Source organism: Mus caroli, unplaced genomic scaffold (genome assembly GCF_978045245.1).
Source record: "Mus caroli unplaced genomic scaffold, Mus_caroli_1 scaffold_19, whole genome shotgun sequence".
NCBI classification, from domain to species: domain Eukaryota; kingdom Metazoa; phylum Chordata; class Mammalia; order Rodentia; family Muridae; genus Mus; species Mus caroli.
Window position 1 is genome coordinate 49,169,331 of NW_028227274.1, and position 24,426 is coordinate 49,193,756.

Consider the following 24,426-nt stretch of genomic DNA (forward strand, 5'->3'; position numbering starts at 1 on the left):
GTAGGAAAAGCAAAGAGGCCATTTCTGTGTGCTATCCTATGTCTTTTTTCATCCTTTCCATGTGCAGTGCTGGGGCAAAGAAGTAGCCAAGACCTTAGACACAGCACGGATTCCCATCCTACACAGCAGAGACACATTCTTACTGGACAGACTGTGAAGGTGTTCTTCTGACCCTCAAAGGAACTTTTTCTCAGAATAGTAGCTAGGAGGAGCTGGAGCAGGGAACTTGAAAAGTGATCCAATTCTATTCCACTTGAAAAGAAAGTTAAATTCTTTTCTTTTAAAAGTGGAATTAAGAGAGAGAGAGAAAAAAACATTTCTTTAAGGTATAGCAGAGTACGTGTTCCTCCATCTTGTGAAAGAAAAGGCTCATATATATATATATATATATATATATATATATATATATATATATATATATATATGTTATGAGCAAAACAGACTTTGCAATAGTACAAGAAAATAAAACAGCTATGTCAGTCTACCATAGTGCACGCATGTTCTAATTGAAACGGGCTCACTGCTCACTCGTGAGTGGAACAAGAGCATTCGTCTGCACATTGAATCCGTGGTGTGGCATATGAAGGAAAGTATATCTCAGTGTGGTTAACATTGATTCACAGTTCTCCTTTCTTCCCTTGATCTTCCCTTGTCCATGCTGATCTTTTTTTTTTTTTTTTGCTTCCTATAATGCATGAAAGCTTCATCTATATCAATCAACATTTGAAGTGAAGGTTTCAAGAAAGCTGTGTGTTTCAGATACATGTAAACACTGTTCATTGATTTTTAGAAGTCTGTTGTCACATGGCTTACTCTGTAGAGAAATAATGTACAAAATACTTTCAATAGACTCATTAAAATTATTTTCATCTTAAAAGTAATATGCATATGTATTGTAAGACTTAGTTGACTAGGTACCTCTGTCTTAAGAGTAGATAATCTACTAAGAGGAATACTGTAGTATTATCTTTGTTTTGGCTCCAGTAGTAAATAGTTTTATAAAATGATATTTGAAAACTGTGTGTCTTGATTACTTTTGGTAACTGTGAATTTCAATAATTCACACTTAATATTCTGACACTGGACTCCTTATCTGTTGTCACACTATCAGTCATGGTGGCCTCTATCTTTAATACTAATAGTCAGAAAGCTGATGTAGGGGGCCCAAGATCAGGGCTAGCCTGGGCAACACTCTGTGACACTCTATATCTAAACAAAACACACACACACACACAACTGTGTAGAAGTAGGAATTTAATACAACCAGTGATTTCATCTTCCTCTATCTAAAATAATATTTAAACTATTCACATTAAAACTAAATTTTAATAAGCTTCTTTTGAAAGGTGAAGAGTCTGAGTAAACTTTCTGGCTTAGAATATTTATCTTCAATGTTCTCCCTAACTTTAAACTACTTAATCTCCCTGATTCAGTTTTACTAGTGTGAAGTAAATATAATATAAAAACCCACTTCATGAGTTAACTAGCTTGAAGTGAGTAAATGTATTTTGATAAATCATAAAAATTGTGATCATTGACCTTATTTCAAGGCGTTTTGGTGTCTAATTCGGAGGTGCTCTTTGAAACATATTTTCTGGCTTAAAAAAAAAGTATCCTTATGTTAGTAAGAATTGCGCCTAATTTCTGAATGTTTCCTATCAACTCTCAATTTCTTACTTTCACTGATGCCACTCCAACTCTTTAAATTGCTTTCTATTTAATATTCAGTTATCACGATCTACTTATCATTTCGAAAACAGGGAAAGTCAGCGTGATCCAGATATTGATGACATTTCTTTTTTTTTAATTTTTTTTAATTTTTAATTTTTTAAGATATTTTCTTTATTCACATTTCAAATGTTATCCCCTTTCCTAGGTTCCCCTCCGAAAATGCCCTATCCCTTCCCCTTCCCCCTGCTCCCCAACCATCCTACTCCCATTCCTGGTCCTGGCATTCCCCTATACTGGGGCATAGAGCCTTCAAAGGACCAAGAGCCTCTCCTCCCATTGATGACCAACTAGGCCATCCTCTGCTACATATATAGCTAGAGCCACAAGTTCTACCATGTGTTTTCTTTGATTGGTGGTATAGTTCCAAGGAGCTCTGGGGGTACTGGTTAGTTCATATTGATGTTCCTCCTAAAACTTAGGATACCCAAGTTAGAAGATACAATTTGCTAAACGCATGAAACTCAAGAAGAATGAAGACCAAAGTGTGGACACTGTGCCCCTTCTTAGAATTGGTAACAAAACCCCCATGGAAGGAGTTACAGAGACAAAGTTTGGAGCTGAGACAAAAGGATGGACCATCTAGAGACTGCCATATCCAGGGATCCATCCCATAATCAGCTTCCAAACGCTGACACCATTGATGATGTTTCTTATAAGCTTCATCTATAGCTGTGATTTTACACCCTGGGACTCTGACCAGGTGAGCAAAGGCCACAATGGAAAAATAAATGCATTATCTTCTCAAAAGATAGCTTACAATCAAGAATATTTTTCATATTTATGATAATATTATCCATGCCTTTTTTCTCTATTCAAAAGTCTATGTCTGATTTTGTATATATTTCACATTCTGAGGAAGTTCCTTTTGAATAATGTTTGTTCTCTATGAGGATATTTCTGCATGCCAGACTTTCTCAAGTTCCAGGTTCTATGACTGAAGGTAGAGTAGAGAAGCTCAGAGTTTTAGAGCAATGGCTGTTTTTTCAGAGGGCCTTCGTTTGATTCCCAATACTCGCAAGGCAGCTCACAGTCATTTGTTATCCCAGAGGATCTCATGCCCTCTATTGGTCTCCAGGAACATGCAGGGTACACAGACAAACATGCAGTCCAATCACCTATACAAATAATAAAAATTAAATATATGTTTTAAAGAAGCAAGAATAGAAAGCAAATTGTCCAGATGAAAAATCAATGCCTGGTTCATAGAAGATTTCACTAAAATTTGCTGTCATTAGTAACAATAATATTAATATTGTTGGAACTATATGTGTCAATGATTTTTCATCACAGTTTTGGCATATACTTATGAACAATGAAGAAAAACCTTGTCCTTTGTTACATTTTGTAGTGTTTAGATTTAGTGTAATAGCATTCTAGACTCTTTTGAGAACATTAAATTACAATACTGTTTTATACATTTCATAGTAACTCCTTGAATTGCAAGAATTTTCTGGGAAAATTATTTATATAAACATGCATACACACACACACACATACATACACATACATACACACCTATAACTCTTGATGCTTTCGTGCCACAGTCACTGCTTTAAGAACTTGATAGGGGCTGTAGAGACTCTCAGTAAAGTGCTTGTCATAAAACAACAAAGGCTTGAATTTGGCTTCCCAGCAATTACATGAAAATCCAAACCTAGATGCTCATGATTGTAATGCCAATGCTGAGACAACAGAGACAGGATCCCTGGTGTGTAAAGCCCAGAGAGTCTAACTTGTTGACAAGCTTCGGGTTTAGTTTGCCTGCCTAAAAACATAAACAGGAACAAGCAGAAACAAAGCAAACAAACAAAGCAGACAGAAACATAAAACAGAGAATAACTAAGGACGACATCGGATGTCAACCTTTAGCACAGGCACACACAATTGCATCAAGTACACATAACTGCATACACACCACATTAAGGTATACAGATATATATGAATGGACACATGTCACATACAAGCACTAATGAGAGCAAAAAAGACTACATGTACTATTTTATATATGTATGTATCCAAGTTAAATTATGACGGATTTACATGAATGTTTCACACTGCAAATGAGCTCTACATTACAAAGTCAAATATGAACTGACATTTTTTTTATTCATTTGACCCAGTAAATTAAAAAAGTTGTTATGTGGAGTGTTCAATTGTTTTCTTTTATAATTACATGTGTAATTACTTTCCCTTTTTCCATACTAGAGTGCACTAGGATATGTAAGTAGTTCTGGTGGATACAATTTTCATGTTTATGGAAACTGGTATAATACCATATTAAGAGTACTTTTAAGACAGTAAACCCATAGAGGTTAATAGTTTTAATAAATGTGTAAAGAAATCAGAATTCCTTATTTTGAATTGAAGTCATGCACACTAAAATGTTTTGGTTGCTGGAGAGAAGAAAAGGCTAGCATCACTGTCAGACCCTTTATTTCTTGTACAGACCGACAGCTTGAATGTTTATGTCGCTGTCTGTCACCTCCCTAATCAAATAGTTGGAAATGATAAACACCAAAACCTGCCATTTTATGCTGCTATAATTTTGTCATACATGATAATGAAGATGTCATCTCATCTCATACTCCCATAAATTTTGCTAACAAAGTTATCTTGGTTAGAGTCAATGTACAACTTCCCTTTCACAGTATCACCTTTCAAGGATGCAGTTCTCTGGGAAAAGTATTAGTGCTCTATATAAATTGAGTGTTTGAAGAACAAAGTTCTAAATCTGTGTAGAGGAAAAGTACTCTAATCAATGGGTGTGTAAGGCAAGGCTTTTATTGGAATTGATGGGAGAGTGATGAAGTACTATGTATGGTACTGGGTAATTTCTTACTGTTCTCCTTTCATAGATGAGTCATTTAACCTAATACCTTTCTAAGACTATGTGAATCTTTAAAAAGCAGGTTTTGTTTTCTTTTTTTAAATTGTGATTTAAGACCATACCCAGAATCAGGAAACAATTAGGGTCTGACTATGTGTTTGTTTGTTTCTTTCTTTCTTTTTCATGTACATTATTTCAGTACCTTTTAAGGGAGTGAAAAGAGAAAAGGGACTGACTACTTGGGACAAGCTAAGGAATTGGGAAGTGAGGAAAAATGGAAGATAAGATAAGAAAAAGGGGGAATAAACATCATCAAATATATTATAAACATGCAGGAACAGATCACAATGGCACCTACTCTTTTATAATGTGATACGTTCTAATAACAACATGATAAAATAAAGAGATGGCTCAAGAGTTAAGAGAACTTACTGGTCTTTCTCATATTTGAAGTTCAGTTCCCAACGCCCACATTAGGTGGCTCACAATACCTAATGATCCATTTCTTTGGCTTCTGTGCGTACCCACAGGTAAATGCACATACACATAGAAACATGAGCACACACACATACACATTAATAAATAACAAAGGAATGACTTAAAACAAAAACAAAAGAAGGTTGATGTGGAGCCACTAATAGAACTACACACTCTTGCAGTAGTTTGCAAATTGATTAGAAATGCAAGTTTTCAACACTTATTGTTCTGGTTTCTGTGGTGACTGCATTCTCTGTGTCCTATCCTTAGGAGGACCATGCTTCAGAGTTTAAGTTGAAACAGTTTGTTCCCATGTCTTAGCTAATCACGTGGGCTCTCACAGACTCTTTCATTGTTCAGTAGGACATGTGATTTGTTATACTGTGAAATTTTATAATGACATCTTCATCTCTTAATTTCCTTGTTTAAATTTTTACTAGACTTTTTCTTAAATATATTTGGGCTGGTTTCCTTATTATTTCCTTATATTCTAGTTTCAACTTTCAAATTGTGACATATATATAGTGTCTTGTGATTGCTTTTCTCCTACATTCTCTTATGTTCTACCCATTTCAGTCAACCTCACCTCCTTTCTTCCCTCAAGCTTTTTCCTGAGATCCGTCTCTTTGTGCTTTGTTTTATTTTTTGACTCCGCTGAATTTAGCCAAGGCAATCTGCATGACCACAGCTTTGCATATCCCTTACATCCTGTGGAGTCATCAGTGTGTAGACAAGAGAAGGAATTCTCACCTTTTTCAGAACCTATTAGTTCAGCAGTGGTAGTGTAGGTAGGGTTCTAGAGCTCCTCATCATCCATATGGAATGTTGACATCCTCTGCCAGACTAAGTATGTCCATCGCCCACTGCTTTGAGTTCCAGATCAACAGAAATGAGAGGTCTGAACTGGAACACAGCAAGGCCACCAATGAATGCTACTATCATGAAGGCAGAATGTGCATACCACTCTGAGCTAACAGAAACTTCCAGGAATAGACAGTCTACTAGGGGTCTGTATCAGACTAAATTTTCAAGGCTGAAACAACTGTAGCAGATGTAAATGAGTGTCCTGTGGCCCTGTGATCTAGAAGCTATCAGATCTTAGAGCAGTGGTTCTTAACCTCCCTCATGATGCTACTCTTTAATATAGTTCCTCATGTTGAGGTGACCCCCAACCATAGAATTAATTTGCTGCTTCATAACTGTAATTTTGTGACTGTTATGAATTGTAATGTAAATATTTTTGGAGATTGAAGTTTGTCAAAGGAGTTGCAATGGCAGGTAGAGAACCACTGCCTCAGAGTATCTTAGGAACAGATCTGCCTGTCAAACAACTGTGAACCTCTGCAATGAACCATAAGATGTATAAGACTATATTGCAAATAAAATGAAAGAAAACCCAGGCCATAATGAACAAACAGACAATGTGGTGTGAAGCCAGGATTTTAAAACTGAAGGTGTCCTGGCTATGAGGCAGGTAATTGAGAAAAATAGATGCAGAATGTAAGGCAAAACTCCAACAAAAGAACCTCAAAAATTGATGACTCTGGCGAAGAAGTCTGATGCAAATCTAGACAACAGCATCAACAACTTATGCTAAAAGGGACATGAGAGAGTTTTCTAACATTGTGAAAAAAAAACTTAAAATATACTGTGTTTAAAGAGATCGAGGATGGCAGCCTTTAGAAAAGGGTAAGAAATTGCTATATAAAAATAAAATGCATATTGTTAGAGAGATGGCTTAGTGTGTAAATAGTGCTTGTTGTACATCATGAAGACCAGAGTTCAAATCCCCAGTGTCCAGGTAAAATGCTATGGGTGACAATAAGTACCTGATATACTACCAATGCGATGAGGGGACAATAATAGGCAGATCGCTGGGGTTTACTGGCCACCAGCCTATCTCCATATTTGGTGAGAGAGTTCGACTCAAGGGAATGAGGTGAAGAGTGATAACATTTCACCTTACATGTGTTCCTCTACACTCCACGGATGTAGATACACCAAAAGCGTGCATCAGATACTCATACAAATCATAAAATAGATAAACAAACAACAAATACAATTTAGTGTGCTCAAATGTACCTCATCCAAGCTTGGGACCAAACCCAGGGAGACAAGAACTCTAGCATTAAGCTATTAAGTTCTTAAATTCACCAGTGCTAATGTGTTCTGTCTTAGAATAAATCACTGGGTAATTTAAGGTGCATTAGAGAAATGAATATTTCTGTTTTAAGATTTAAAGGCATGCATTATGTATATAGTAACAGGGATGCATCCCAGGGGGTTGATATTGGCAAAGAGTGGGTATTCTGTGCTTCCTCGGGTTTTAGCATCTGTAATACCTATCTGAAGTTATTTTCCTTTAAGGCTATAAAAGTATTATTTAAAGGTTTAATGAAATATAATTGCTTCATGTCTTCCGTTATATCTCCCTTTGCCTTCCATGTGTGCTACTGCCCCTCCTCCCATCTATGACCTCTTCTTCTCTTTCATTCTTACATACATATGTATGCACATATGTATGCACATATGTATACATACACACAGACCCACATATGCACATGCGGGCACAGACACACACACAGGTGTGCCGCACAACTCCCCCCTGCAACAACAAAATAATAATAATTACAAACTTCTGAGTCTTTTCAGTGTTCACCTTTTGATAGTCTCATTAACAAAGAAAGCGATTTCATACCAGCTATTACCAGCTCTCCAGGCATGGTAAGGAAGTTTGTGTTTGCTTGCTTGTAAGTACTTTAAATCATGATAGGGTTTTTGTGGCAACGATCTTGCCATTTAATATGTTTGCCTGGATGTTGTTATCAGTGTGCCAATGTATACATTCAGCTAAATGAACTTTAGATTCAATAGGGTATGTTTTAAACTGGACTTTTCTTACTCCTCTCAAAATCCCATGTTTCTTTTTGTTGCCTAAAAAACACATCCAGTGTTTCATGTTTGACAGAAGTTGGTGAGAGAAATGTAGAAATGCAAATGTTTCTGAAACCCAAGAGGGGAATACTATTTAACATTCCCCCCCCCCTCGTTTTCTTCAGTTAGCTTCTCCAAAGGATCCTCTGATGGAGGAAATGTGTCACTCTCATGCAGAACAGGTTTCCTGACAAGGTCCTGGCTCTGCCTTTGCACTTAGACCAGATGCCTCTTGCTACTGAAAACCACACTGGGTTTGGAATCTGTGATAAATTAATATTCAACATAGAAGACAGAGGTGAGGATCGTTAATGAAAAATATCCCACTTATGCAAAAGAGCAAAACAAAGCATGATGCAGTTCTGTTTTCAAAGTGACTGCTAATTGTAAAGAGCCTTAATTTCATAATCAACATTTTTTTTAAAGTTACGACTTTGTATTCTAATATTCTGAATAAATTAGTATAAATCCAGTTAATTAATTGAAGTATTTTATTGTGCTGTTTTACGGATAGCTTTTCAGTTGCAATCTGGGTTGCTTTAACATGAAGGTTTTGATGGTTACAAGGCCTATGAACTTGTAGAGAGCCTGTTTTTTGGCCATGAGGCAGGTTCTGTTTTATATTTGACAGGAAAACTATGAGTAGCCTTCTCATTGTACTTTCTGGAGTGTAAAGTAGACCCTTGGTCCCTGTCATATTTCTATAAAATCAGAAAGGAATCCAAAGGAAGGTTTCTGCTTGCTGACCTCAGTATTCTGTGAAGAAAGTTAGTCCTAGGAAGCCTCCATATGTGGCAGAGACTGGTGTTTCATCCGAGAAAGATCAGGTTTTTTCATAAGCTACTTTTCCATAAGAGAAGATATTCTCTCTTAAAAATTACTCACTTTAGATATGCTCTGGTTGTTTTCTCTCCTAGAGTTACAAAATATTACCCAAATGCAATATGGGGGAAGAAAGAATTTATTTGGTTTATACTTCCAGGTCACAATTACAGTAAGTCAAAGTAGGAACTCAAGGCAAGAAGCTAGAAACAAGAGTCATGCCTAGTGATTAAGGATATTTACTGCTCTTGCAAAGACAGGTTTAATTTCCAGTACCCATATTCAGTGGCTTATAAATACTTGGAAAACCAATTACAGGGAATTCTAGACTTCATGGGCAGACACACCCACATGGTGCCTAGCACACATAATCCCACACAGGCTCTGACATCTATGTTTTTGTTTGTTTGCTTGCTTGTGTGTTTTTAGGACCTTGAAGGAAAGCTGCTAACTGGCTGTCTCTCAGGTATCACTCTCACTTAGCCTGATTATACAGCTCAGGAGCAGATGCCTAGGGAAGTCATCACAAATAGTATCCCCATCTCTTTTATGTCCATTAGCAATCAATAGAGTTTCTCAGAGACATAGCCATAGGTTAACCAGAGTCAGGCTGAGATATAGTTCAATCACGGAACTGCAACTGCTTCAACAGATTCATGTTGACAACTCTAACTGCTAAGACAAGGTTTCTTGCAAGTTTATACAAATCAATGAATTTGGTATAGCAAACAATTAGCTTTAAAAAAATATATATATATATATACATATATATATATATATATATATATATATATATGGTTTTTCCTATTTATTTTAGGTGTACATGTTAGGGATTAATTATATTCTCAATATTATGTAATCAACACCACTTTTTGTTTTCAAATTTGTTATCACCCCAAATAGAAACTCTATCATTGCCAGGTGGTTATGATATACACCTATAATTTCAGCAGGCAAATCTCTGTGAGTTTGAGGCCAGCTTGGTCTAGAGAGCAAGTTACAGGACAGCCAAGGCTACACAGAAAAAACCTATTTCAAAAACAAACACAAAGTAAGTAAGAAAGTAAGAAGAAGAAAGGAAGGAAGGAAATAAGGAAGGAAGGAAGGAAGGAAGAAAGGAAGGAAAGAAAAGCACTTTATGGTCATAACTAGTAAGGTCCACTCTCCCCTGATGTCCTGGTAAATTCTAATATGCGTTCGTAAAAACAGATAAAGGATATTATTTGCAGATTGATTCACTGAGCTTCCCTTTTTAAATATTGAGGATGCTTGCAAAATTATTGTATGATAAACTCAGAAGGGAGATAAAATTCATGCAAGATGAGGCAAAGAGAAGTTTTAATATAAGTAAGAAGAGACACCCAACACACACACATGCACACACACACACACACACACACACACACACACACACTCAAACAGCTTGAGACTGTTTAGTAGGTAAGAGTATCTCCTGGAAGACTATGAGGCCTGGGCTTGGATAACACCATCAATTTAACAAACTGATTATCTAGCAAAATCCTGTAACACTGCCATCTACTAGTGAGGTGACAGAAGGATTGCTAGGGGTTGCTGGCTTCCAGCTTGGCTGGACAAAAAGAACCCCAGGTTTGGAGAGAGATATTCTCTCTTAAAAACTAAACAAATAGTAATATAGGACACATGACGCCTTGTTCTGGCAGAAATCAGATACTTACGCATCACATTCTCTCTCTCTTCTCTCTCTCTCTCTCTCTCTCTCTCTCTCTCTCTCTCTCTCTCTCTCTCTCTCTCTCTCTCTCTCTCTCTCTCTCTCTCTCTCTCTCTCTCTCTCTCTGTCTCCCTTTCTTTCACCCCTCTGTTTCACACACACAGATGCATACATAGACATTCAGAGATTCACACACCATGTCTGCACATGAACATGTATGCACACAGACTCTCTCTCTCTCTCTCTCTCTCTCACACACACACACACACACAGAGATGCATACACAGATATTCCAAGATGCACACACCACATCTGCACAAGCACATGTGCACTCACACACACTCATATACACTCCCCCACACATAGACAAACACATAGACACTCAGAGATACACACTGTGCAAACACACAAACACACACGCACACCCACTCTAATACACAGAGATACTCATAGACACTCAGAAATGCACACATATACGTGTACACAAACACACAAACATACTCACACACACCCCTCCTTAAATCACAAGTATGAAGGTAGGAATAATGTAATTAATGTCAAGTTATTTCCTCTCCTTTTGACTGTATGGTTTTGGGGTTTATTGTTGTTGTCTTTTGGGGAGGATTTTTTTTTTTGGTTTTATTTTGTTCTGTTTTGTTTTGAGTCTTATTTGTGAACACAGTGTGTATATAGTTTGTAACTGCTTATGCAATTAAATGACTGAGATGTAAAATGAAAAATGATGTTTTTATTGCCTGATAAACTTTACTCCACTTTCATTTCTGTTCCCTGACAAAAATGGTTTAAATTTTGTGAAACGCTTCTACAGTTTGCTTTCTGTTCCCACTGCTGCAGAGTTAGTGACTCTTACCCTGTGCTTAGCTGTTCAGACTCTCTGACCTCCCTGAGATGGACTCTTTGTGTGCAGCCCCCGCTTTGCTCTGCCTGCCCAACATAAACAGGGACATTTAACTTGGGTGGACTGTGCCCTCCAATATTCACGTGTGACTCCCTCCAGAAGCCTATTTTAGCACTCTGGAACACTAATTCAAAGACAGATGGAAAACTGGTTCCTTAGCATTTAATGTACTTAGGGATAGGAAAGTTTCCTCCATTGCTATATAGTTGATACTTATTATTGAATATATCCTATAACAGAATGAGACACTGAACTGACCTTCAATTAATACTGCTTTGAAATATTCTATATAAAAACCTAAATGCAGTGTACTTAATGTGGCAACATAATATTTCAATTCCCAGGTAATAGATTACAGCTAAATATACTTTCAAGCAAAATATTTTCAAAATATATATTATTATTTAATTGTGTTTTAAATGTTTGTTTATTTTAATTGTACTGGGTGAAGTATGTATGGGCATTACTGCCACAAATCCATTACTGATTACTAGCTCATATTTTCCTTCACAATAGTTCACAATGGAATTGATCAGATATTGATCCTGGAAGACCATTATGAGCATTTAACTGGTGGGATCAAGTGGTTAAGGATTTATTAGAGCTGTACTGTGTTCTGCACCTCTGACTTTCATTGGGCATTGTGCATGCTTCACAAAGATCACAACTAAGTCATGCAGCTGCTAACACAGCAGAGTGGACTGCATCCAATGCAATTATGTGCCCGGCCCCTGTGTTTACCATTGGAATGTGATGAAAGTATGTCTTCCTCTAAAAGTGAAGGAAATCTATCAATAAAGCATACACTTTTTAAAGCAGTATCCAGTTCTGTATTTGGTCACTGATGTCCTGAATAATCATAGAATTTACAATGAAATGGAATAAGCCTTGTAAATGAGAAGTGTGCTTTATGATCAGACTTTAGCATCTCTTTTGGTCATATTTAAGCTGAAATTCATTTAAAATTGAGCACTTTCTATCTTCCTCTTTGTTCATTTTCTTAAAACGTGAGTGGTATTTTGTTGTTTGGTGGGGAATGCTTTTTATTTTTTACAATAATTTTTAGACATTCTACTAAAATTTATGACTAAAATTCCTGAAAGGCATTAATAGAGCTTACGTATGTAGATTTCTAATTAGGAAAAAAAGGCAATATAAGCTTTCAATAGGGATTTAGTTCACGTTGGTTCTTCATGTATAGGATCGGTCTTGTCCAATTAATTTTTATAGTGATATTTATTTTGTAGCTTTCTGAGGTTGATTGTTGTTTCATGGTTGATGTTTGATGAATGCATTTCTTTTCACAGAGGCCACTATCAAGGGCAATGAGACAGAACTGCTTCTCAGGAGTTTACGTTTTATGGCTTATTGAAGAAATCAGGTTGAGACTCCCACTGTCCTCGCCCACTTAACCTAACTGAAGTTTAATTAAGTGTGCTAAGCCAGCACACAGACCTACTTTGATTCTCAGAAACCTGTGCTACAAAGATGAGTGGAAGGTACCTCTTCTCTGAAGGGACTTTCCATCCTGCCAGTGAGATAATGATTAGCATTTGAAAAAAGCTTTCCTTACCAAAGCATTTCCACACACATGGATTCAATTGAGGGATATTTGTAGCTTATGGGTTATGGGCATTTTCCTAGATAAATATGATGGCTTAACACTAAAACATTTATTTTTCTTCCATAACACATCTGTGACTCCTGCCCATGTGACACATTTTAAAAACACGTGTCATTGATCATAAAGGAGACAAGATACGGTGGTAAGCTCTGTGTGAAACTTAACCATGAATCCTGAGAAATCTACTCAATATTCTGTTCTCAAACTGTGGGATTTTTGTATCTTGACTTTGGAGAGAAAAGGAAACACTTTGGGTGGAGTTTTCAAACCAGATTGTGATGTTGATTCATTCTGCGAGGGCCAAAAATGCAAATGCACAATGCACAATGTACATCTGTTAGGAACATAAGTTGCTATTCTCCCCTTGAACAAATTCAGGTTCTCCTGTTTCCCAATAACCAGTGCCAAGCATGAGTTAAGTAGACACCAGTCCTCTCATAATTGAAATGCAGTTTGATTACTCACTTGAAACTTTTTCCATCTTAGTTAGCTTGGCTTTGTCTAAAACCTTCTAAGGTATGTTCAGAGAGGAGAATGAAGGAAGGAACTGTTCAGCTTATAGTTGGCAGGAAAGTACTAGTGCAGAATAAGATCACACGTTTTGCTTGGAATGGTTTGGGTAATAGGTTTTTCCACTGCACAAAGCCAGACATTTCAGCCAAGCAGCAGAAAGGAGTATACAGTGTCAAAACGGAAAAAGAAAACGGTGGTAATTATAAGCTGAGAGAGTCTGGAGGTGTGCTTACATTTTGGCTCTTGTACTTTGTTGGGAGGGAGGATCTTAGGCTCGCCAACTACTGCAGCCTGTGGCACTGCTGCCCTCCAAGGAAATTCATAGTCCAACCTTGAGGGCTGAGTTCAGAATTTTATACTCAGTGTTTTGAGAAACGCGGTTGACACAGATTTGGACGTGTGTTGTCCTTTCCTGCTCTTCCAACTCAATCACAGAAACAAAAACCCTTGGCAGAGCATGAAACCTGTTCAGGCCTTTCCTGTATAGCTTATTTCATTGTTACAATTAGCTTGGGAAGCCAGTTCTTTCTTAGTTTGAACATCACTCACCATTGTAGTGTTATGAAGAACGAGAGAAACATTCTTGATCAAGAGAATTCCTATTTTCTTGCACAATTCCATAGGCCGTCGAGTCTTTATGTTTAATGTTATTTTTTAAATAGCTATTTTCAGAGAGAGAGGAGAGTAAAGGTATGTACATTCCTTGTAACATATTAATTATAGGCTACAATCTCTTAAAAGTTAATTGTTTTGTGTCAGGTCATGGGTCTTTCTCATTCCAGTAGTATAGCTCTTTTTTTTTAAAGAAACTAGTCACTCTAAGAGGCTAGACCCTATAGCCTGAAAAAATCATGTTACAGCCCTTTATAGATCTCTCTTTGAGACACAAAGACACAAAGAAGCCATGTTGTGTGGTGACCTAACAGAGCATGATTTATGGTAACATACTGTCAAAGTTATCTTGGACTGTTGATTTGACATAGCCTAGATTCAGGAAAAAAAAAGACAGTCTCAAATGTGGGATTGCCTAAATTAGATTGACCTGTAAGCATGTCTGTGGGTCATTGTCTTGACTGGTAAGAGCTGTAAAAAACCCCAGAAAATGTAGGTATTACCTTCCATGGGTAGGTGGACCTGGGCAATACTGGAAAGCTAGCTGGGCAGGAAAATGTATGTAAACCAGCAAATAGCATTCTTTTATAGGGATACATTCAAGTTCCTGCCTTGAGTCCCTGATAGACTTTGAACTGGAAGTCTAAGCCAAATAAATCCTTTCCCCCGCTTAAGTTGTTCTTGGTCAAACTGTTTTATTGCACCAAGAGAATGAGACTAAAACTGACCAGTTTATTGTACATGGCTCCTCTGAGCTCTCCCTTGTGTAAGCTAGTTTGAGATAAATCACATGGTGTGGAAGTTCCCTCCATCCCTAAAAGGATGTAAGAATTAAATGTTTTCTTTATGGGCATATTTCTCCAGAAGGCTCCTAATAACCCCTGTCCCCACCACGTTGTTACTGTATGTATGATGGTTGCCTCTCTAGTGCTTTCTGCTTAAGCTCTCCCTCTTTCTGGGTTTTCTTTCCCTTTAAGACCATATTTATGTTATCGCTAGTGAATGGTCCCTGTCAATGCCCTCCCACCTCAAGTCCTGACAGGGTCTCCAGATTCTTTCTCCAAATAAAGAATTCCTACAGGGTCAGCTTCTTCACAACAAATCCAGCTTCTATGCTGCAACTTGCTCTAAAGCTTTACTTTCTCATTGTAGTATTATAGCTTTGTAACTCTCCAAATTCTTTCAATATTATCTGGAGTACTCACTACAGATTAATATGAAATATGTTTGGAAACTTTGGTTGCAGTTAATAGTTAAATTTTATTTACTCATTTGTTTGTTTATTTATGTGTGTGTGTGTGTGTGTGTAAGAACATGTTCCATGGCATATTTACAGTGGCCAGACAGACAACTTTTAGAGTTGTTTCCCTCCTTCCAAATTAATGTGATTTCTGAGGATTCCCTTCAAGTCTTGGCAGCAAGCACCTTTACTCGCTGAGGCATATTGCTGGCTCCTGCTCTCCTGATTTTAGAATCTTGATTCTGTTAAGTGGTTTAACTACAGAATTAATACTGAGTAATTAGTGTCTGCACAATGTTATTAGCTCGGTTATTATTTATAATTCATAACTTATAATCAAACTTATAATTAGTTATTAACAGAGATGTTTCCTATAATCCAGGGGCACACAATAAACATTTGACAGGGGCTATGTGAGTGATTTATTTTCATATTTTCCACATTTGGAAGTATTAGCCTGTAGCACTAAACAAGAATTTGCCAACTCTTAAAATGGATGAATAAAGAAGTTAAAGCATCTAGTATATTCAAATGTAAAACTTTGCTTTGCTTTACTAAAAATTCAAGGATTTTTGTAATTAAATGAAATGTGAAACAATACAGAGAGCATCAATAAGGTTAAAAAATGCCCTTTCTCAAATTCCATCTCATGTTAGTTCATGTTGAGTTCCATGAAGGTTGGAGTTCTCTCTGTCTCTCTCTGTCTCTCTGTCTCTCTGGCTCTTTCTCTGTCTCTGTCTCTCTCTCTCTCTGTCTCTCTCTCTCTCCCCATGTCCCTGCCCCCCCTCCCTCTCTCTCTGTCTCTGTCTTCTCAGAGTGAATCCATCAAGTTGCTCCATGAACAGTTAATGAATAAATGAGTGAATAACCAAATAACTCTTCTCTATGTTTTCATAACTAACTTGAATAATTACTTCCAACAGCACCAGTGTTTGCAAAACCGAACTGTTACCTTAGGTATACGGTAGGAAGAGAATCTGCATCTTCCAGGGGCAACATTCTAATATCTCTAGATTGAACATAACTTCATAGCACACGAATTAAAGGCATCATTTGGAACTTAGAATCTTCAAGCTGTTTTCAACCAAGAGTTTACCTAGCCTCTGCCTCAATATTTAATCACTTTGATAGAGCAGTCTTTGGTGCATATGAGCTACTTATCCTATTGGTACCTAAGACAACAAATGGGAGTATCTGGGAAGTGAGATTTCTTCACTTATTTGAAGATTACTTTTTTTAACCTTCTATTTAGAGGCCATTGCACACTGCTATGCTGAATGGGGTGTTTATATCTGCATTGTGGCTGACTGCCTCTTCTGCCTCTTCTTTTCCGTATTACCATACACAGAGCTGGTATTAATATTTCCATGGGAATTGGATAGAAATACTCCGCAATATTCGGTCAGAATTCAATGATGATTATAAGAAAGTTTACAGTGTTTGCTATAGTATTCAGTAATACTTGATTAAATGACCCATACGCAGAGTTTTCATGTTTTTATTCATGATATGTGACACATGGCATTTATTTCCTTCCTATACTTCCTTCCACCAACCTATGCTTCATGCTCCCCAACTATTCCACACATAAGTTCATCATCTTCTTTTATCATGATTTGGAAATTCTAAAGTAAATATTAGTGTTTCCAATACTTATTTATTTTTTAACAAAAGCCCAATAACTTGCCCCCACACTCCCATCTCATATGATCAAATAGGGAAACAGAGCCCTAGGTGGGTAGTGACACAAGGACACCAGGAAATGCCTGTGAAGCCCTATCCCACCTTTGACATGCTTTCAGAACTGTAAATAGCCCATGGCAATACTTCGAAGAAAATGCAAATACATATAATATTTCTGCTCACAGTTTGCACAAAAGGTGCTATTATCAAGATCTGTTTGAATATTAAAATTACTAAGAATAATGAATATGATAATTAACAATCATACTAGTTATCATTATGTAAATCACCATATATTTTAGTCTTTTTGTGTTCATATTCGTAGGGAGGAGGTAGCTATGGTAATAATAATTATGAGTTATATCAACATTTACTTAAAACTCTAGCTAAAAAAATTAAGGGATGTTTATTGTATTTATTAAATTACAGCATTAAAATTTCGCAGTGGCCAGATTAGTTTGTACGCCTTACAAACTCACAGTTTATGAACAAAACTTCTATGTTTTCACAACTGTCTTCTTACATATTAACGATGGCATACCAATTTGTCCTTTTCAATATTAATATATGTGATAATTGAAAACTAAGCAAATTAAGTGCTCATTTATACTTAAATATTGATTTTTGCAGAGAATTTATTGTTACTAGGGCCAGGCCTTGGTGGCAGCACAAGTCATCATGAGGCTCTTTATCGTTAAGAGCTCCTTATGAACTGAAAGCATGCGAGGTCAAGCATTCCTTTGCTGAAGTTTTCTGTTTTCTCATCACAAGACAGCTGCCTGAGAGGGTTATATTGGTTTCAGTATTTTTCTGTGTAAAAAAGACTATAGACCTATTATTGAAGCACTAATGCTTCGGAGGTAATCATTTGAGACAGTGCTTATGGTAGAGGTTAAATGTCCCCATTTTAGTAAAATCTAAAAGATGCCACGAGCAGTCAACTATTGTACTAGAAGAGTATGTTTATTAGCTCTGAAAGACAAAGATATCTGTGTAATCTCAAGCACTGTGGGTACACGAGCAGGTTGGCAATGGCTGCAACCAGTTACAGCTCTTGTCTTGCACTGTACGGTATGATGTGGAATGAATTCCTGTGAGGAATAATTTTTCCTTAAGTTTCTTTGAAACAATTTCTCTATAATAAATGGGAGACTATAATTGATGAATAATTTTTATCTGTGAGATGATAGTAATTATGCTTCAAATTTTCTTATTTCTTAATAGTGTGTGTATTAAATGGGTAGACATGTGAAATATGCAAGTAGTACAGACACATATGGAGGAAAGAGGATATATCCGAGGCGTTAGTAGTGTCCTTCCGCTAAGGGTTGCTAGGGATCCAACTCACGTTATCAGGTTCCACTGTAAGCCCTTTCACCCACTGAGCTCACTTGCCTGCTCATTAGTTGCACTTTCAAACAGTTATATGGGAGCTGTGTTGTGAGTCTAACATTCATTTAAACTCATTCTAGTTAGTATAAAATACGAAGAGACACTATGTGGAATTTATCAATGCTAATATTCTTCTTTGGAAGTGACTTCAACAAGACTTTATAGACCAGGTTAAACGAAAACTGTTTAATGATATTGTACAGGTACAATTTGATCTCTCTCTATGTTACGCAAGACCCATGGAAATACAATTGGAACTACTGTGGTTTGCCTACTTTTAAAATGAATAGTGTGAACTCACCATGAAGTTTCACAATTTTTAATTTCAAATTCCAACACTAAAATTAACTTACCAACTTATATTTGGCAAGTCACCTACTCAATTTGAATTCCTATGGCCTATTTAGACTAAATTTCAAAGACCTGTATTTGGCTTAGTGAACCAAAATTTTAAGACACCATTTCTGTGTTTTGTGTTTAGTTTTATTGTTTTTTTTTTCCAACTTGACACAAATAAGGGTCATCAGGAAAGAGGGACCCTCAACAGAGATAGCTCTTATATCTCAATAAGATTGGCCTGTAGGCAAGCTTTCTTGATGGATGATTGATGTGGGACATCCCAGTCCACTGAGTGATACCATTCTTAGGCACCTGGTCCTGGGGGCTATAAGGAAGGAGGCTGAGGAAGTCATAGGGAGCACGCCAGTAAGCATGCTTATATGGGCTCTGCATCAATTCCTGCTTTCAGCTTCAAGCCTTGACTTCCTGTCCTTAACTTCCCTTCATGACAAACTGTATGCTGTAAGAGGAAATGAACCCTATAGAAAGTAACTAGGGCGCGTATCTCCTGCCAACTTCAAATGGCTTTTATGGAAACAGCAGACCAACATTAAAAATTTGAAGCTTACCTTTTTTTTTACTGTAATGAAATTTTACTATCTATAATATGACAAAGTTTTCTTATACACAGAAGACCCTTGATTAAAGTAACTAATATTTGAGGGTGGAAAATTGGTATTGCATTAGTAAATATATTTGGAAATGACCTCATGAAGATGTGATATGGAGACAAAAAGAGCAGTCTCCAAACTCAACATTTTGTGTAGTTTAAATGGTTCATGTCCTTAATTAAATAATGAAACAATGCTTAAACTAAACTATAATTTTATAGTAAAACATTCAGAGCTAAATATTTAACCATAAATTTAGTTCAGTGTACTTGGAAAGATAAATTCACTGCTGACATAAATTTGACAGGCAATATTTAACCGAAGTAGGACTTTGTGAGAATTAGTGACAGGAAAGTCCTCCAGGGTCCTGACATCGTTATAAGGACTATCGGTTTTCCAAAAATATATGAAATATTTGCTGCATTGAGCCAGACAGAGAAACTATTGTATGATATAGTATTGATTTTAATCATATTAGAAATACCAGAGGACCAATTATCACTCAAAAATGGTTTTTTTATTATGCTTGGATTCTAATGAAATAGATTCAGTGGACTGTATTGAACTCTGAGACAGAAGGAATATTCCAAGTGTCCAGTTCAAAATATAAAAACATAGTCTTCTGATGGCTTTATCATTCTTAGTTAAGCTAAAATTGAATAGTTTCAGGAAATCTCAGATCCTGTAATTCTTTTATGTCATACTTAATAATGTTAAGTTTATTAAGTATACAAAGGTTCTGTATTAAAAATAAGATAGGAAAGGGTTAAAAAGTTTTCAGCTTATGAGTATAAAAAGAGAGAGCAAGTCTTTGTTCTGTAATAGTAAGGAACAAACTGGAGGAAAGCTAGAAGTCAATAAACTATACAATAAGAATCTCAGATCATAGTAGGGAGAAGCTAAAATTGTATTAGGTCAAAACTGACATAATACTGAATAATTATCTGAATCTCCAAGGAAGGCCAGGCAAATTGGTGAGCTTGGTAAACAGGCTGTTTTGTGAACTAAAAAGAAGATGAGAAATGGATAACAGAAATTTGAAATATCATGCAGTTCCACAATAAAACAGAAAATGAAATTTATCTTAAATGCATTTGTCACCAAGAGTGACCTTGAATATGATAACAGTGACGAATTATGAGCTTGGTGACAGCAAGGCTGCAGCAGCTGAGGGAGCAGATCAGCCTTGTGATTATGTTGCTGTTCTCGCAGACGGGGCAGGTGATTGATCATCTTTAGAAAATGCACTCATGAGGTGGGGTTGCTTAGTTTTGTTGTCAAGTCAAAACAACTAAAGGAGTTATGTCAGAGCATCACTGTTTAAGTCCCCCTTAATCAGCAAGCAAGGCTCTATGATACAGGCCAGCTACAATCCCTGATGGTTAAGTGACCACCAGCATTTGTGGTTTTTTGCTGAATCCTGTTTATGTTTTCTCAGCCTTTAAATATGAAAGGGCCCTACTCCTGTTATTCCCTCCCCTCGACCGACCCTCCCTCCCTTTTCTCTTCCTATACTTCTACTCTCCTTCTTGCTAATCTAACTTGGTATCTAACAGCAGATAGATGATGAACTCCTAAACATCTAGCTTTAGTCCCTGCCTCTCCCTGAACTCAGCCCTACTCGCAGTTATTGCTTAGTGAACATGTCAAACACTTCAAAAGCTTTGTGGTTTTGGTGTGGAGACCAGAGCCTGTATCGCAGCAATGATACGCCGAGGCGGCATCAGCATCACTTGAACTCGGGAATTTGAAGTCACCAGGAAACAAATCAGATATTTACTGGGCCCCAGTAAATCAAGACTAAAAGACAAGGCTTGCTAAGGCAAGGCTGCTTTCTTTTGCTATCTCCACTCTCAGGCAACCATTCCATTGCCTTGAAAGCAGCTTCCTCCAAAGTTCTGAACACTCTTCTTGCTTCATCTCATGTACTCGTCTTCACAGCTCGCACTTTACACATTTTTGTGATGTTTGCTTTGAGCTATGCTCTGTCTCCTCCATGTCACATTTCTTCCCCAACTCTAGCCATCTGAATCTTCCAATTCAGCTGTCCTCATTGGACCCCAAAGCCAGATTCTGTACCCTCTCCATCCTCTCCATGAAGGACTTTCCCTAACACAAGTAACTGACAAAGACTGGGATATGAAAGGATTCATGCCAGGTTATATAAGGCACTTTGATGATTTCCTTCTGTCACTAGGGCTCTCTGTCTCTCTCTCAACCTTGCCTCTCTACATTGTAACTGATGCACTGTGAATGTCTGTGGCCACAGAAAGCATCTAGTATCAAGCTGTGCTGCCCTTGCCTGACACCCTACTATGCAGAACTTATCTCTTTTGTATCTTGCTGAGCTTCTCAAGCTCACTCCCACTGCCAAACCTTGAACATACTAAGTACATGGCTCATCGTTTCTATTCTTTGAGGCTTGTTTCATGTACCATGTGACTCCAAGATGTCCATGTGAACCGATCAGATCACCTTATCCAACCTTCTGTGGTTGATGTGTCTCTCCTCACAAACAGAGATGCCTGATACAACACTACTCACTGTACTGTCTGTATTTCGCATTGATACTTACCTAGCTGCCAGGGAACACCTTGGCCATATGTTTGCCTGCCTCCTTGTTGGATGGCTCCTAACAAGCTCTGAAGAGCCTGGAGCTCATCTTTCCTTGCAAGCCTGACTTTAAGGTCTTCAAAAGTATCAGTGTAGTGTAGTATATATGGAGGGAATGAAGGAGAGTCTGTACCTCTGGTTTTTCCCTTCATTCCATCTTGAGCTAGTTTGGTTACCCAGAAACAGAAAAGCTACAAAAAAAGTCTCATTTGTCACTCTGATATTGTCTTCTGCGAGCAAAGCATGACAAGAGTGTAATTCTTTAAAAGTCAGCTCTCCATATGTTAGCAACTTCTCACTGTTTAAATGTACTTTTTGCATGATTTCTTTCTTTTTTGTTCTTTAAAGTTGAGGTGTCAGAATAGAATTTGATTTGCAGCAACTTAATGGTAGTGCTTCTAAAGAGTACAGTGTGAAGAAAACAATAAACATGAGTACTGTTCACTTATGGACATGGAATATCCTGTTGCGTGGGGTTAATGCGGGGAAAATCTTTCCTATAAAAATGAAAAATAATATGAAATAGTGCTTTGACTGCAAAACTACTCAGCTTTTTTTTTTTGCCTGTTTACAGAATATTCTGGTATTTGAAAAGATGCTGGCCCTGCAGTTTTGTGGGGGAGAGAGGAAAAAAAATTAAGTAACAATCATCATAGTCCTCAATAGTGAGTGAAAGAGGCAGGGGCACTGGGAAGGTTGAGAATAGAAAGGTATTGGGATTTAACAAGAACCAAGGTGGCAAATGAACTGTATCTGCTGTTCTCAGATTTTCTCTGGTAGTTTTAGGTAATTACTGCCCGTGTTCCAGCTCATTCATGTTGTAACATTGATGTGTCCCAGGATCTGATTTCCTGGGATGTACTGGAAAGCAGTTTGCTGTCTAATGGATTCTGTGTTGACAGTGCTTGCATTCAGAACCCAACTTGACCTCCAATTAGCTGCATTCTTTGGGCACATCACTCACTTTATCTGTCTGTACATATGGGTCTTGTACTATTTTAAGCATCAAATAAGATAACTGGGCTAACAATACTCTATTATCAGTTTAATGTTTACCTCTGCTTTCATCTCCTATTTCTCATTATTCTCTCATGTCATGGATCCCCCAAGTATTAGATTAGAATATGATTTTAAAGGAGGAGTTAGTAGAAATCATACGTAGTACTTTTTGTATGGCAATCTAGGTAGGTAAATCTAGGGTAGGTAAAGAAATGGTTGTGTCTACTACAAACTGACCATACTTTGACTTGCTTTCGAGGAGTATCTAAGAATATTTCATTTCCATTCCCATCAGCTTTTTTTTTACTTTGAGTAAATGAAGTGACTTAACATGCTATAATATAAACGAAGTGACTGACTTAGCATGCTATGATACTACAAACCAGAAAGCCGGGGTGCCAGGTTTGCAGCTCAGCTCCACACTTAGTAATGTCTGCTCCTGGTTAAAACCTCAGTGTCTCTGTGCCTTCATCATCTCCTCTGAGATGTAGAGTTAGTAGACTTGACTCCATAAGAGCAATAAGATAATAGAAGAGGTTACAAGTATTTAAGATTTAGCTGTTTCTTCTGTTTATCATGAACAGTCTATATTTGTTAACTCAATTAAGTAGAAACACATCATAGTACTTTTTCAATTTATTTCTATTCCCTTTCTTCTCCTGTGTGTTTAACGTCCTATTATCATGAGTCTTTGATGATAGGAATTTAGTCATCCTTTGTCTCTAGGTCCAACAAGATGCTGTCTTTAAGAGTCTCTTTGAGTTTCTACTTCCCTAGTGGCTTTGTGGTAGGAACTAGATTGGAAAACAAATATTTTGCCCTTTCATAGAAAAAGACAAGCTGCTTAAAAGCTTCCTGTATCAATCAAGAAGGAGGTTTGCATCTCTGAATGGGAACACAGACTCAGACAACTAAGAGTTATATTTGTTAGCAATACTACTCACTTATTTCCAACATGAATGGCGCATAGACACAATAGTCCCATTCTTAAGTACTGTGCTACTTATGATTTACATAATTTAACCCTCATGGCAAGCTTGCAGCACAGTCACTACCATCATCTCTATTCTACAGTGGAAGAAATCATGAAAGATACTGTCTTAGTGTTTTACTGCTGTGAACAGACACCATGACCAACACATTTCTTATAAGTACAACATTTAATTGGGGTTGGCTTACAGTTTCATAAGTTCAATCCATTATCATCAAGGCAGGAACATGGAAGCATCCAGGTAGACATGGTTCAGGAGGAGCTGAGAGTGCTACATCTTCATCTGGAGGCTGCTAGGAGAAATCTGACTTCCAGGCAGCAAGGACAAGTGTATTAAAAGCCAATCCCACAGTGACACACCTACTCCAACAAGGCCACACCTTCAAATAATGCTACTTCTTAGCTTAAG

The 24,426-nt window shown here is 37.2% G+C and overlaps 1 protein-coding gene across 2 annotated transcripts in view; it reads left to right on the forward strand.

Annotated features, from left to right (window-relative positions):
* Prr16 (proline rich 16) overlaps positions 1-24,426 on the forward strand; it is a 205,011-nt gene that overhangs the window by 123,078 nt on the left and 57,507 nt on the right. The window lies entirely within an intron of this gene.